The 12,970-nt window shown below is 39.6% G+C and overlaps 1 protein-coding gene across 3 annotated transcripts in view; it reads left to right on the top strand.

The window, feature by feature from the left end:
- The first annotated feature begins 1,199 nt into the window (after positions 1-1,199).
- Positions 1,200-12,970, top strand: part of LOC109059133 (mitogen-activated protein kinase kinase kinase kinase 4-like) — a 119,821-nt gene continuing 108,050 nt past the window's right edge. For all 3 annotated transcript variants that reach the window (XM_042716314.1, XM_042716313.1, XM_042716312.1), the window contains exon 1: positions 1,200-1,296. The gene's annotated coding sequence lies outside the window, so the exon portion shown is untranslated. The remainder of the gene's footprint in view (positions 1,297-12,970) is intronic.

Genomic DNA, 12,970 nt, shown 5'->3' with positions numbered 1-12,970 from the left:
AAAATGGTGGCAACTAACGTCCAGTCCAGTCCTTTTATTGGGAACGGACTTCCACTGACGTGCAGCATCCCAGCCAGCGCCAACCTCCACTCTGTCCACGTAAGCAACTTAAAACTTAAAAGAAATAAAACATTAACAATATACCAACAAACCACATAGAAAGTGTGCAATCCACAGGGTAGTAAGTTATGGCAGGCCCAACCATATTGAAAATAAAACAAATGAAAATTACCAAAATCTGTGTCAGTCATATTATGCAATACGGGTATAGTATGATCTGTAACCAGGGTACCTAACAAACAATATTTAAATCATGAAATACTAAAAATAATGTGTAAACCACTCAGAAAAATAGACCGCATGTATGCATATGTGTTCTCAATTACCGTCCTTGGGTGTGGCCACATCTTTGGCCATCACAGAAACCGCGAGAACCTTTTTTGAAAAGAACCAGAACCGTGAGCAATTTCTAAGTTTCGGTTCCGAACAACGGTGTTCTGGTGCGACATGTGACCAAGCGCTGTGAACAGCGCATTTCCACCTGTGTTATGGTGTTCGATTCCTCAACCCTACTCAGGACCTTCCATTTTCATAGAAACATCCTCCAGTCTTTTGAATCGTTTCATCTTTCTCCTCACTGAATACTTTTACTCATGTTTGTCCTCAAGGGTGGAAATTTGTTGTAATTTCCATAACTTTTACATATGAAATTTAGTGTAGAGTTTACTTTTTCTTCTTCAGGGTCTGGCCCATTTGCATGCCCCCCATGTCATCCATCGTGACATCAAGGGTCAGAATGTGCTATTAACAGGAGTAATGCAGAGGTCGACTAAACTGGTGAGTCTTATTCTTTTATTGCTTTTAATAACATTAACTACTTTTGCCACTTTTATTGCATCACTGTGTACTCTTATTTACATCGCAAAAACTGCCATACTTTTAGAAATTGTTTGTCAAAAAAAAATTCTGAAAAATTGATTTCAGAAATGAATGACCCCTTTACCTCAGCTGAGCAACATCAACCAATCTGGGTCTAATTAGAGCTTTCAAGGGTTTAGTTTTTGTGTATGTAATTGAAAAAAATTGCTAATTGCTATAATCCTGATACTTGCCATTTTCATTCCTGTTTTAATCACATCACTGTGTCCTTTTTTTTGCAGTTGACTTTGGTGTGAGCGCACAGTGTTGGACCAGGACATGTTGGCAGGGAGAAACACTTTCATTGGCACTCCTTATTGGATGGCGCCAGAGGTCATTGCCTGTGATGAGAACCCAGAAGCGACATATGACTATAGAGTAAGAAACCTGTCTTGAACATCTTATACTGTTTTGTAAAATAGTCTTTTTTTTTCAGACCAGCTGTAGAAATCTTTCTCTGCTCCATACATCTGTGTCCCCAACCATGTAAACACTATATTAAATTGGAACGCCATTTTCCTTACAGCATTTAAGGGAATAAGAGTGGTTTAACACACATGGGGCCATATTCACAAAACATCTTAAGGCTAAAAGTAGCTCCTTACTTGCTGATTTAGGAGAAACTAATGAAAAAATAATGGGCGTGTCATTCCTAATTTTAGGACTCTTAAATTTTTAAGTATTTCACAAAGCATTTTAGTGCTGAAATCAGCTTCTAAAAAATCTGTTAGGGGTAGTTCAAGAGGACTAAGTCAAGAAAAACTATATCACAAATAATCCCTACAGGTGTGCACTGTTGCTGGTACTTAGCCTTCATGTACAAGTTGGGTAAGAAGTTACAGCTGTTCTTGTCGTCTCTAGTTTCCTTTTCATTTGCAAAACATCTTTTTACTATTTCAGCCATGGGATTGTTCTAGTCTCTTAATTAAACTTGTTTGACTGCTTATATGCATAAGCCGCTAGTTCAGGGGTCGGCAACCTTTTGGCATGACGTGACATTTTTAACAACTACTGTGCCAACAGCCCCCCCCCTTTTAATGCATTCTGTATTTATACAGTACATAAACATTTTTAAATGATATGATAAAAAAAACATAGGGCCTATTTGTATTTTCATGCAAATAGTTTGAGGGTTTTTTCATAATGTTTTTTAAACTTTTCAAAAGTTTCTTGAATAACAGATATTACACTGTGACTGTACTGAACAAACACTGTATGTGTGTGTGTGTGTGTGTGTGTGTGTGTGTGGTGTGTGTGTTTGTGAGACAAGGCCTATGCATTAAAACTGTTCAGTTTAATCACCGTTCTACATATTAATGCCACAGCCATTTCACCCCTGCATGGCCCAAGACTGGTTGCCCACTGAAGCTAAGCAGGGTTGAGCCTGGTCAGTACCTGGATGGGAGACCTCTGGGAAGAAAAACTAGGTTGCTGTTGGAAGAGGTGTCATGAGGCCAGCAGGGGGTGCTCACCCTGTAGTCTGTGTGGGTCCTAATTAGGGATGTCAATTTTTCGATAATTTCCATGATTGATCGTTGTTTAAAAAATTAACGATCAAATTAAATGCTGCTAAATGTGTCTATTTCAGCGGCACGCAGTCACCGGCATGACAGGATGTGCAAAAGCCACTCTCAAACGCTTTCTCACCTTAAAGGCACAATATGTAATTTTTCTGCTTTAAAAATAGCAGAAATCACTATATCTATGTTATATATTTTTTTTAGTTGTGTACTAACATTATCTCGACAGTTTCCACAAACTTTCAAATCCGGAGAAAATTATAGTTTATTTAGAAGACACAGCACATTTCTTTATTTCCCGTTTTGTCGCCCGTCTATTGGCGTCATATCACCTTTGACCTCTCTAGTTTCTCTAACTTCCTGCGGAACACGGCGGAAACCGCCAAATACAAAGGTGAACACAGAGCAAAACAGAAGCAAAGAACAGACGAAGAAGAAAGAAAAAAGTAGTAGCTAGCCTTGATCGAGATTATTATATTTTATATCTATATTGTTTATATTAGTATTTATCCCCTCAATCAATCACTTACGTTAGTTATGGTTCATGATTATGCTTTGCCTGCACGTTCTGTGAAGCGCAAACTAACGGGTGAACATAAATGACCCAAGAAGGTTTTGGGACAAGAGAAGAAAACAAGACAAAGGTAAATATTGGAGTGCAAAAAGTCTGGACAGTATTTCACTCAAGGACCAGGGTAGGAGACCCTGAATACACATTAACGTTAGTAGACTCATCTTACATTAGCTACGTTACTGATAACTTAGCAAGTTAACGTTTTATTAGCTAACGTTACCTTTCGCGATTCCCGGCAATTTCATTAGAATTGCATTTCATGCAGTGAATAGCCATAACTAAACGTAACAAGAATTAGAACTATAATACAAATAACATATACATTACCCTCGTATAAGGTAGACCTTTTTAATATGTTTGGTTGACTGTTGTTTTATTTTGATAATGAACAGACTGCGAAGGAAGTTTGAATTGCTGGAAGATGTGGCACACAGCACATGAATCTCCATCACGACTGCAACAGCTGAAACATTAAAAAACTAAATTTTTGAGAGTAAGATATAATCTGCAAAAGGGTTACTTTTATTTTTGCACACTCACAATAAAAACAAAAAGATGTGTGCTTTCCGTAAAATAATATTTAGCTTTTTGTTTTATGGAAAAAACTTTTTTTTTTATTTAAGGCCTATTACCTACATAGGCTATACAGTTTTGCTTAAAGCATCCCATTTTTGTCACTAGGCTTGAAAACCTGTGCCCTAGGCTAGTTAGGTCCATGCAGAAACTTGTGAACGATGCTCGTAAGTTGTGCATCACCGTTTAGTGACCTCATTGAATGCTCCAGGAAAATGTATTCGTCAGTGTCGGTCACAGCGCCTTTTAATTGCTGGTTTTGAATCCAGCAATTAGTAATTTACAAACTTATAAGCTCTGATTATGACAAGTGTGGTATCAAAGCTTTGTTTACTAGAGGAATATTAGTTTCGCTGGAAAATGTTACATCGCGACCATGCTTTTGGATGCCGTTCGAGCCCATAGCCTACATTTTCCGCGGCCTTTTTTTTGGTTTGCCGTTTGGTCACGAATTTCCACAATTCAAATAGATTTAGCCTTTATTTCTTTTTTCCTTAATCCTCACAGTCTAACTCTCTCAATTTGCAGTTTATTTTATTGTCATTCATTTTTATCACTGGTTTGCACATCTCCGTACTGTGGTAAACATGCAGGAAGGCAAATGAAAGATTTCATGGCCATGAATTAAGAAATTGTTCGATTTTTTAATTTGTTTTCTAATTTTTGTTGGTTCATGGTTTATTAAGTGGTTCGTAGGAACGAATTAACAAGTTGTAGAAATTAATAGCCTATCTGTCCTGTGTCCCCACAGCCCTGCAAAGCGCAGTGGTCCGATATGAAAATTATTCGGGGGGAAATGACGTTAGTTACTGCATTTCATGTTGCTTTCCATGTTGAGATCTTTTGTGTTTTTTCTATTTTAATTGTTATGTTTAAAGTTTAAATCACGTTAAAAGCTTAATTTGACATTATGAAAGAATGAAGATGCATTTATATACCATCACCGTCACTCACAGCCGCTCGCACGTGTTTTGCGCATGAGCTGCATGCAGCCCAAAATTAAATAGCTTAATCGACCATCAATAGCTTTAATCGATTGCATCTCTTATCGTCAATTAATCGATCATCGATTAATCATGACATCCCTAGTCCCTAATGCCCCAGTCTAGTGACGTGGACACTACTATTCTGTTCAAAATCATCGTCTTTAGGATGAGACGTTAAACCAAGGGTCCTGACTCTCTGTGGTCATTAAAAATCCCATGGCACTTCTCATAAAGAGTAGGGTGTGAAACCGGGGGTCCCCCTGGCCAAATTGCCCCCCCTGGCCTTTGCCTCACTCATGGGCTCCCTAACCCTTTTTAGATAAAAGTAATTATCCTTTCCTAGTTTTAACCCAAAATATGATTGTTTTGCGCAGTTACACAAGACTAGTTTTATTCATACTGGAAGCCGGAGGACGGCTCTCCGCAGCAGAAACTCCACATATGTAAAGGAGAAGTAATGCTCCAGGAACTCACTAATATGGAAAGAGAGGGATCCATTGATTGCTGTAAAAAAAAAAAAAAAAAAGCCCCCTTGGGAATAACAACGCAGATAGAGAAATCTGAATGAGGAAAAAAAACCCTGAAGACAATAAACATGCAATTGCACAAAAATATAGGGTCGGTGTTCTTCAGCAATCTTGGGAATAAAGTAATATTGTAATGCAATGGGACTCGACATATCCTTTAAGCACTGTTATGTAATGCTATAAAATCGTATGATTTTCTGGCCTTCTTTTCTGTGATACGCAACCCACATCTGATCTCACAAAAATAAGTTATTTTAAACCATGTTATGAAGTTAATATTCAGGGCTCCAAACAAAAAAACATCCGAGTAAGGAGCCACTGGCTCCTATAGTAGAAAAAACTTAGGAGCCAAATAATTTTTTAGTTGCACAGAATAACGTGGTTTATTTTATTTTACGATTATTATTATTTATTTATTTACATTTTAACATTTCCATCAACTGTCATGTTTTTATGTCTCATCTTTTCTTGTACTTATCAGCATTTTAATTCCATCTTGTAGATGACCTGGGAACTAAGGGTGTCATTTAAAGTGGGAACTAAATTCCTTTTCACAGCGTGAAAATCTACAGTCACAAAGATTTGTTTCAGTACACCAGAAATCTGTACCAGTAGCATGTGCGCCTAACGCATCACCTGGTCACTGAGTGTATCTTGGGCTCCTCCTACATGAGGACATTTCAGTAAGTTGTACCTGTAGGATCTCTTATAAAATAGCCTACCTTTTGATGTTTATTTCACTTACACTATGTTACTATTATTCGTAAAGAGAAAGATTTAAATGGGTTCACTTGCCCGTGAACTGAGGCGCTAAAGCGACCGCATGCCGGCCGCATTAAGGAGCGCCAACAACTGTATTGTTGAAATTTCGTTAAGGAAAATTCGGAATAATTGTAAAGCTGGTACTTTTTATTAAATAGTGACAAAGCAAACAGATGCTTTTTGCAATTACTGGATGGCAGTTGCACGTCAAATAATGTAGTTCACGCATTAAAAGAACACCGGACCAAGACTAGTTTAGAAGGCCATATAGTAATTATTATAAATGAGAATTAGTTTAAACGATATTTGCCAATATCCACAACAGCTGACAGCTTTACCTGTTTCTTATTTTTGTTCAAGTTGTGCACGAAATAGAATGAACAAATCATCATTGCCGCATGAGAAACACTTTTTTGCAGCGGTTAAAGCCTGAATGAGCTTTCGCGCGGGTATTCCGCCAGTGGCGACCTCAGCAAAAACGTCACTCGAAAATTTAATATTTATGGTCGCAAAGGTGACTGTTTTAGGTCGCAGTTTGAGCCCTGTGGGAGAAAAGTCACGTCAATAAATAATATCTGTGGGTTGAGACAACATGTTTGTCACCGACGCATAACCCATGTAAAAACTGTAATTGCACACGTGCTACTGTAGTACATTTACTCAAGGCTCAGACCGATTTTTTGTCAGCACTGTTCAGCAAGCGTTAATCCAACCTGTTCCAGATTGGAGGAGGAGCTGCCTCTAATGTCCCGTCCCATTGCCTTCACATCACTCCCACACACACAGTCGTACACAGAAATGTGGTATCACCTAGGACTTTAATCGTTATTATCGTGGGAAGGCTATCTTGTATAGTGGGGAGGAATTTTACTGGTAGTATCGCAAACGATAAGAATATCGTCCCATCCCTAGTAAAATGCTGTTTTTTTTTTTTTACGTAACTAAACTCAGCTTCCATGTTTGTAGAGAGAGACAGGCGGAGGACAGTTTACAACCTCTCTCCCTTTCTCTCAAAAGTGCACATATTTGAGAACAAAATATATAGTGTGCATCACTGATAGAGATGTACGGTCATTTAAACATTTCTATTGTAAAGCATATCGTTAAAAGTTGACTAATATTATATGATTTACAGCTTTATCTTAACTCACCCTAAACTCTGACGCTGCATGCTCTGCTTCTGTGAACATGTCAGCCCCCGTGCCTACTTTGATTTGGATTGGCCATCTCAGTCCATCTTGAAATTGATGAGCGATGTTTAGACCACGGAAGGCTTTGGATTGGAAGTGCCTAGTTATGTAGACTAGAGCATCTGTCGACTAGCGCAAGTTAAATTCTCACCCTTTAATAGTATCTATAGACTCCTAACCGGCTTGTGTGACCTATCTCGAAGAAGTTATTACCATCAAAATGTACGTCAGTATGCAGTTTTTCCCTATTGGCTTGCATGCCAGTGATTCTCACTCTTGCATGCCAATGTTGGCACGTGTGTGACGTAGGTTGGCCGACCCCTGAAAAAAACAAGAAAAAGGAACGACAAAAACTCATATACAAAATCAAAGCAGGACGCGAACATTACCGAGAGTGTAGGTCTGCATAAACAAAGAGACACATGTTGATTCGGTGACCAGTCCACTTTAATCGCAGCGACATGCCTTCAAAAAGGCCACACTGAAGCCAATTGCCTTCTGAATCGAACCTGGTCCGCTGAGGAAATACATCAACTTTGCATTGTGGGATCGTCCGAATCGGCTTTCACTGTGGATGAAGCGGAGTCCCAGCCCGGGTCGTCACATGTGGTTGCCACAAAGCACAAGGTATGCCTCCTTCATAGAATCTGCCGTAAGGCCGCCCGCACTCTGCTCACTCAAGGCCGGCCGCGACTCACTCTAGGCCTCCGGCCTCCGCTCACTCCAAGGCTGTGATGTGTGACGCCTTGTTTCAGTGAGAAAGCGAACTACTTGTTTGGCCTTCCAAAGAAGATACGACTATGAAATCCTGTTTATGTCACGTTTATAATAGGTTTTATGCTTGTCTCCCCGGGGGTACCCCCCCCCCCACTCAGGCTTGGTCACGGCATCAGAATAATGGTTTAAAAGGCGTAACATTTCCATCACAACGCTGTGAGGCATTTGGCCAAATCACACACAAATTCAAGAAGGCGGGGCATAAGAGGAGAAACAATATGGACAGTTGTGTGGAAAATAATGTGTTTTTTAATTCTTCAAACCGCATAACAAAATTTTCATTAACAAACTCATTTCATTGTATATGTCCTTTTATAACACCTATTGCTGTCTATTGTTATAGAACATGAAAAAAAAAAAAAAATTTTTAAGCCTTCCTGGCATCGTTAGACATTCAGATGCAGTGAATGAAAACTCATGTTTCACTTGATATACATTTAGTCAGGAATTATAGTTTGAAAAAGTCTAACTAGTAAAATGGGTGTACACAATATGTGAAAACTGATACAAGGAGGGTTAATAAAAAAAGACTTACTCATAAGTTATGATCTCTGCTGGATCAAACCCGCTGCAGTTTTTTTTCCGGGAGGTAAATCAAAGCTATTCCTCACAGGGGTGCAGGCTCTTCTTGAGGTGAATTCTGTCTTGTCACAGCGAGTCTTTTTCTGAGGTGAATTCTGTCTTATTCCTCTCAGCGCAAAATTAGCGGTATATTTAGGTAAAATTAAGAAACCGTCTCGCTGCTTTGTTTGCTCTGATGTGGGCGTTTACACGTCCCACGCTTTACGTGGATGATTATAATATCTATAGCACAACTCAGCACGTGGACGTGGCTCGCATAAATATAAATGAGGGAGAAGTTAAAAAGACTGGACTTGCTCTTATCTGTACGATCAAAACTGAAGTGTAATTGGGTGGTTATTTTCGGTGTTATCAGAAGAAGACTGCAACAAAACGCGTATCAGCGTTTGGTCCAACCTCAGAGGGTTAAGCCAACTGCTTCAACAGTAATTTTACGAAGCTATGAGAATACTTCTTGTGCACACAGAAAAAAAAAAGACGTTTATTCAGCCGTTCTTTCTCATCCTTCCATCGTCCTCCCTCCATTAATAGAGAGTAACCATGGACCATTGGCCGTAGCGTTAGTAATGCAGGGTATGTCGGTTGCCATATTGCCCAGGCAGTTTTGGGGAATTTTAGTTGAAACGAGGGAACGAATAGAGTCCCTGCACTGGGCCAGGACCTTGTCCAACAGCTTATCCAGGAATTCTCGCCCCAAGTCCGACTGAGTCCTCCTTTCTTTTTTCCTCTCGTCTCTTCTCCATACACAGCTGCTGTTGCAGCCATTACGATAGTTTCAGAGTTTTGTTTTTTAATGGCAAAGTGGTCATATGTATTTTCGTTTCCTGTATTTAATTTAAACACATATGTTTAGGAACATTATATGTTTGTAAAATTCAATGTTTTTTTATTTTTGTTTGTAAAAATAGGCTGTAGATTTTTTGCTCATAAAGGAAAAGAGTATCATCATTCGGAATGGCAAAAGGGATCTACTTTTATTTGTGTCCACTCACAAGATCAAACAAAACGTAAACGTAACTTTTGTAAAAAAAAAACAAAAAAAAACAAAACAGGATGCTCAATTTTGCGTCTATTGACTTGAGCAGGAGGGATTCAACAAAAAGGAACCGAAAACTCAGCAAATACTTGCCTCATAGAGATTGATAAAACATATCTATAAAATGCTTTAAATTACGACTATAAAACAAAATAATTTAAATCGAAAACTAAAACTTATTCATAATGTAATGCGGTAAAAGGCATTTCTTTCTAAAGGTGGGTCCAGTTGAGGAGAGGCGAGTCAGGAATCTTCAAATTCAATCTTTGGGACACTTACTCAGGAAAAACACCTAGTTTATTAACCAATAATTCAAATATCCCCTCATCTATTTTGTTAGTATTTATAATTATTTTTAATTTTTTAACTTGTTTGTTGATGTCGGGTTTGTTTGTTGGCTGCTTGCCAAAATTGTTTGCAGCAGTCCAAATCTAGCCTACGGCGGGATTTTTAGTGCCCACGCTTTTTTTTTTTTTTTTTTTTTTGAAAAATAAAGAAGTAACGTCATAAATATTTAAAATTATTATATTATTATTATGTAATATTAATATATAATATAATATAAGATACTTATAATATTACTATTATTTTTATTAATCTTATAATTAGAATTATTGTCGTGTAGAAGTAACTGAGGAGGCAGGGAGGAGTTAGGCAGGGTCAGTACCACAGTACGCTCACTCTCTCCTTTCCGCCTATCCTCTAGTGGTTGCATCTCCACTTCCTGTCAACTCTCGCAAGTTTTCCCAGCTCATCGGACAAGAAAACAATGCTTACGGACACGTTTTGTTGCCACTCTGACCTGTCTGTTTGCTGAGACAACTTTTGCACACTGTCCCGTCTAGACCAGCACGCCCCACCCCAGCTGCCCCCTGGCTGGTCCGAGGTACTCCGTGATACATCGCTCTAAACTCAGGGCTGCAAGTGGAGGAAATGTCTTAAATCAAGAAACTCTACCGGACCTTCAGTGTGAATCAGCGCTCCTCTCTTCCTTCTATGCTGCAAACGTTGCTTCACTGCCTAAAACATCATATTACCACGACAAGATGAACAACTGTTGTGACGCTCGGAACACTTCTTCAAAAACTTTCTCTCGCTCTGCTTACTCCGCCTCCACCACCTCCTTCAAATCGACGCTGACAGCTGATGACCCTTTGCAGTTTCTTCACAAATAAGACAAAGAACCATCAGTGACCCAATTCTCCCACACCGCGCAGACTGAGGATAACTTCACAACGGACTAATGACTCACCTTGTTCTCCACTCCTTCTCATCCACTCTCCGAGAACGGTCCCCGTTTCCAAACTTATCCTGTCCCATGTTCATCCGACCTTACTTTACTTGCCCACTGGATCCGATCCCCATCCACCTCCACTTCCCCGATTTTTCATCAGTCCTACCTTCTTTTTTCAACTTACCTGGAAACATTTTTCACCTTATCAATTTGTCTATCGTCACCTCTGGAACATTCCCTCCGCATTTAAGCAGGCTCGAAAAGTAAAGCCCAACTGCTGAAGAAGAAACCATACGTTCTAAATCCAGCAATTCTAAGCAAAACTACAGACCGGTAAATCCCTTGTTCCAGTTCATTGCAAAGACACAAGTGTCGAATGAGCTCGTGTTCAACCAGCTCTCTATGTTTCTTAGTACAGAACAACCTCCTGGACAGCAAACATCCTGAGGCTTCAAAAGTGGCCATCTCAAACTGAGACTGCCCTGCTCTCGGTTGCGCTGTGAAGCCCTGCGACTGGCAAGAGCACTTCAAATCCTCAGTACTCATTTGCTGGTCCTGTCTGCTGCTTTTGACACTGTTAATCACCAGATCCTCCTATTCCACCCTCAGAAAAAGATGGGCAATTCTCTGGAACCGCACTCCAGTGGCTTAACTCCTACCTGTCTGATAGATCCTTCATGGTGTATTGGAGGGGTGAAGTTTCTAAGTCACAAACAACTTGCTACTGGGGTTCCTCAATGGTCAGTACTTGGACCGCTTCTCTTCTCCATCCTATGATGTCATTATTGATATGGTCATTCAGAAGCCATGGCTTTTCCTATCACTGCTACGCTGGATGACACTCAACATCTACTTCTCATTTTCCAACCAGATGACCCGACGGTAGTTTGCTCAGCATTTCAGCCTGTCTGAAGTGACATTTCTAGCTGGATGAATGACCATCAACCTTCAGCTCAACTTACTAAGACTGAACTGCTGGTGGTTCTAGCTAACCCATTGTTTCATCACAACTTCTCTATACCAGCTGGGTTCGTCAACCATAACTCCTTCCAGGACAGCCAGAAACCTAGGAGTTGGTGAGGGATCATCAGGTTTAAGCTTCACAGACCATATTGCTACAACGACCCGGTCCTGTAGATTTGCCTTATTCAACATTAGGAAGATTAGACACATTCCTGTCCGAGCAATCACCAAACTTTCTTGTCCAAGCTCTTGTTCTCTCCAGACTGGAATAGTGCAATGCTCTCCTGCGGGCCTTCCGGCATGTACTATCAAGCCTCTCAACTGGATCCAGAATGCACAGCGAGGGGTTTGTCTTCAATGAGCCCCAAAACTCCCATTTTACCCCTCTCCCATCAGGTTACACTGGCTACCAGTAGCCGCTCGCATCAAATTCAAGGTACTGATGCTTGCCTACAAAACGACCAACAAAACCAACAAATTTACTAGTACTTCCCTTTTCTTTTTTTTTTCTTCATATTCCAAAAAAAAAAAAAAAAAAACCCCCTGGCACATGTTCTGTACTGGGAACTAACTGAAAATTGTCTTTAGCATTTTTAAAACCTTTGTTGTTTTCTCTTTAAAGTTTGTTTCAAATTTTCCCCTTGAAGCGCTTTGGTTAAAGAGTCTGCCAAAAAGTTTAAAAATGAAAATGTTTTTTGGTTCCCCGGTTTTAAACCCCCCTTTTGGGTTTTGGAGGACCAATAACAAGGCATAAGTTTCAGCGGGGGGGTTTTTCTTTGTCTCAATGACACCTGATTGAATTTTAGGGAATGGCGTGAGGGGAAGGGTTTATTGGAAACCCAAAAATAGGGTTTAAAATTTAGTATGAGTATTTAGGCTCACAAAAGGAAAAATTTTTGGGGGAAAAAAAAAGCAGAACTTTTTGGACCCAAGGAAAATTGTCGAAGTTTCTTAAAGAAGAGATCCACCTTTAAAATGAGTTAAGCTTGGGGATTTAAAACTAATAAAAAATAAAGAATGGAAACTGGTACCCATAGTGAAACATACAAAAAAATTTAACATGCATTTTCCCAAAGATACTTTTGGTAAGATTAATTATGTCTAAAGAAAAAGGGGTGTGTGTGGTGAGAATGGGTTGGGCCCACCATCCCCATTAGAGGGTTTTGGCATCGAGGGTTATCTATTTTTGAAGTTGGATGGGGAGCCCTTAAAAAAAGGTCGCTCAGAAATTTCCAAAGTGGGGGGAAAACCTTCCCCTTAAGCACTCTTTAAAGTATATAGGGGGCCCAGATTTTTTTTTTTTTTTGAAATTTTATATGAAAATGTAA

This window comes from Cyprinus carpio, chromosome B1, assembly GCF_018340385.1.
Source record: "Cyprinus carpio isolate SPL01 chromosome B1, ASM1834038v1, whole genome shotgun sequence".
Lineage (NCBI taxonomy): Eukaryota > Metazoa > Chordata > Actinopteri > Cypriniformes > Cyprinidae > Cyprinus > Cyprinus carpio.
Note: the sequence above shows the minus strand (reverse complement) of the source record. Positions and strands in the feature narration are given on the sequence as shown.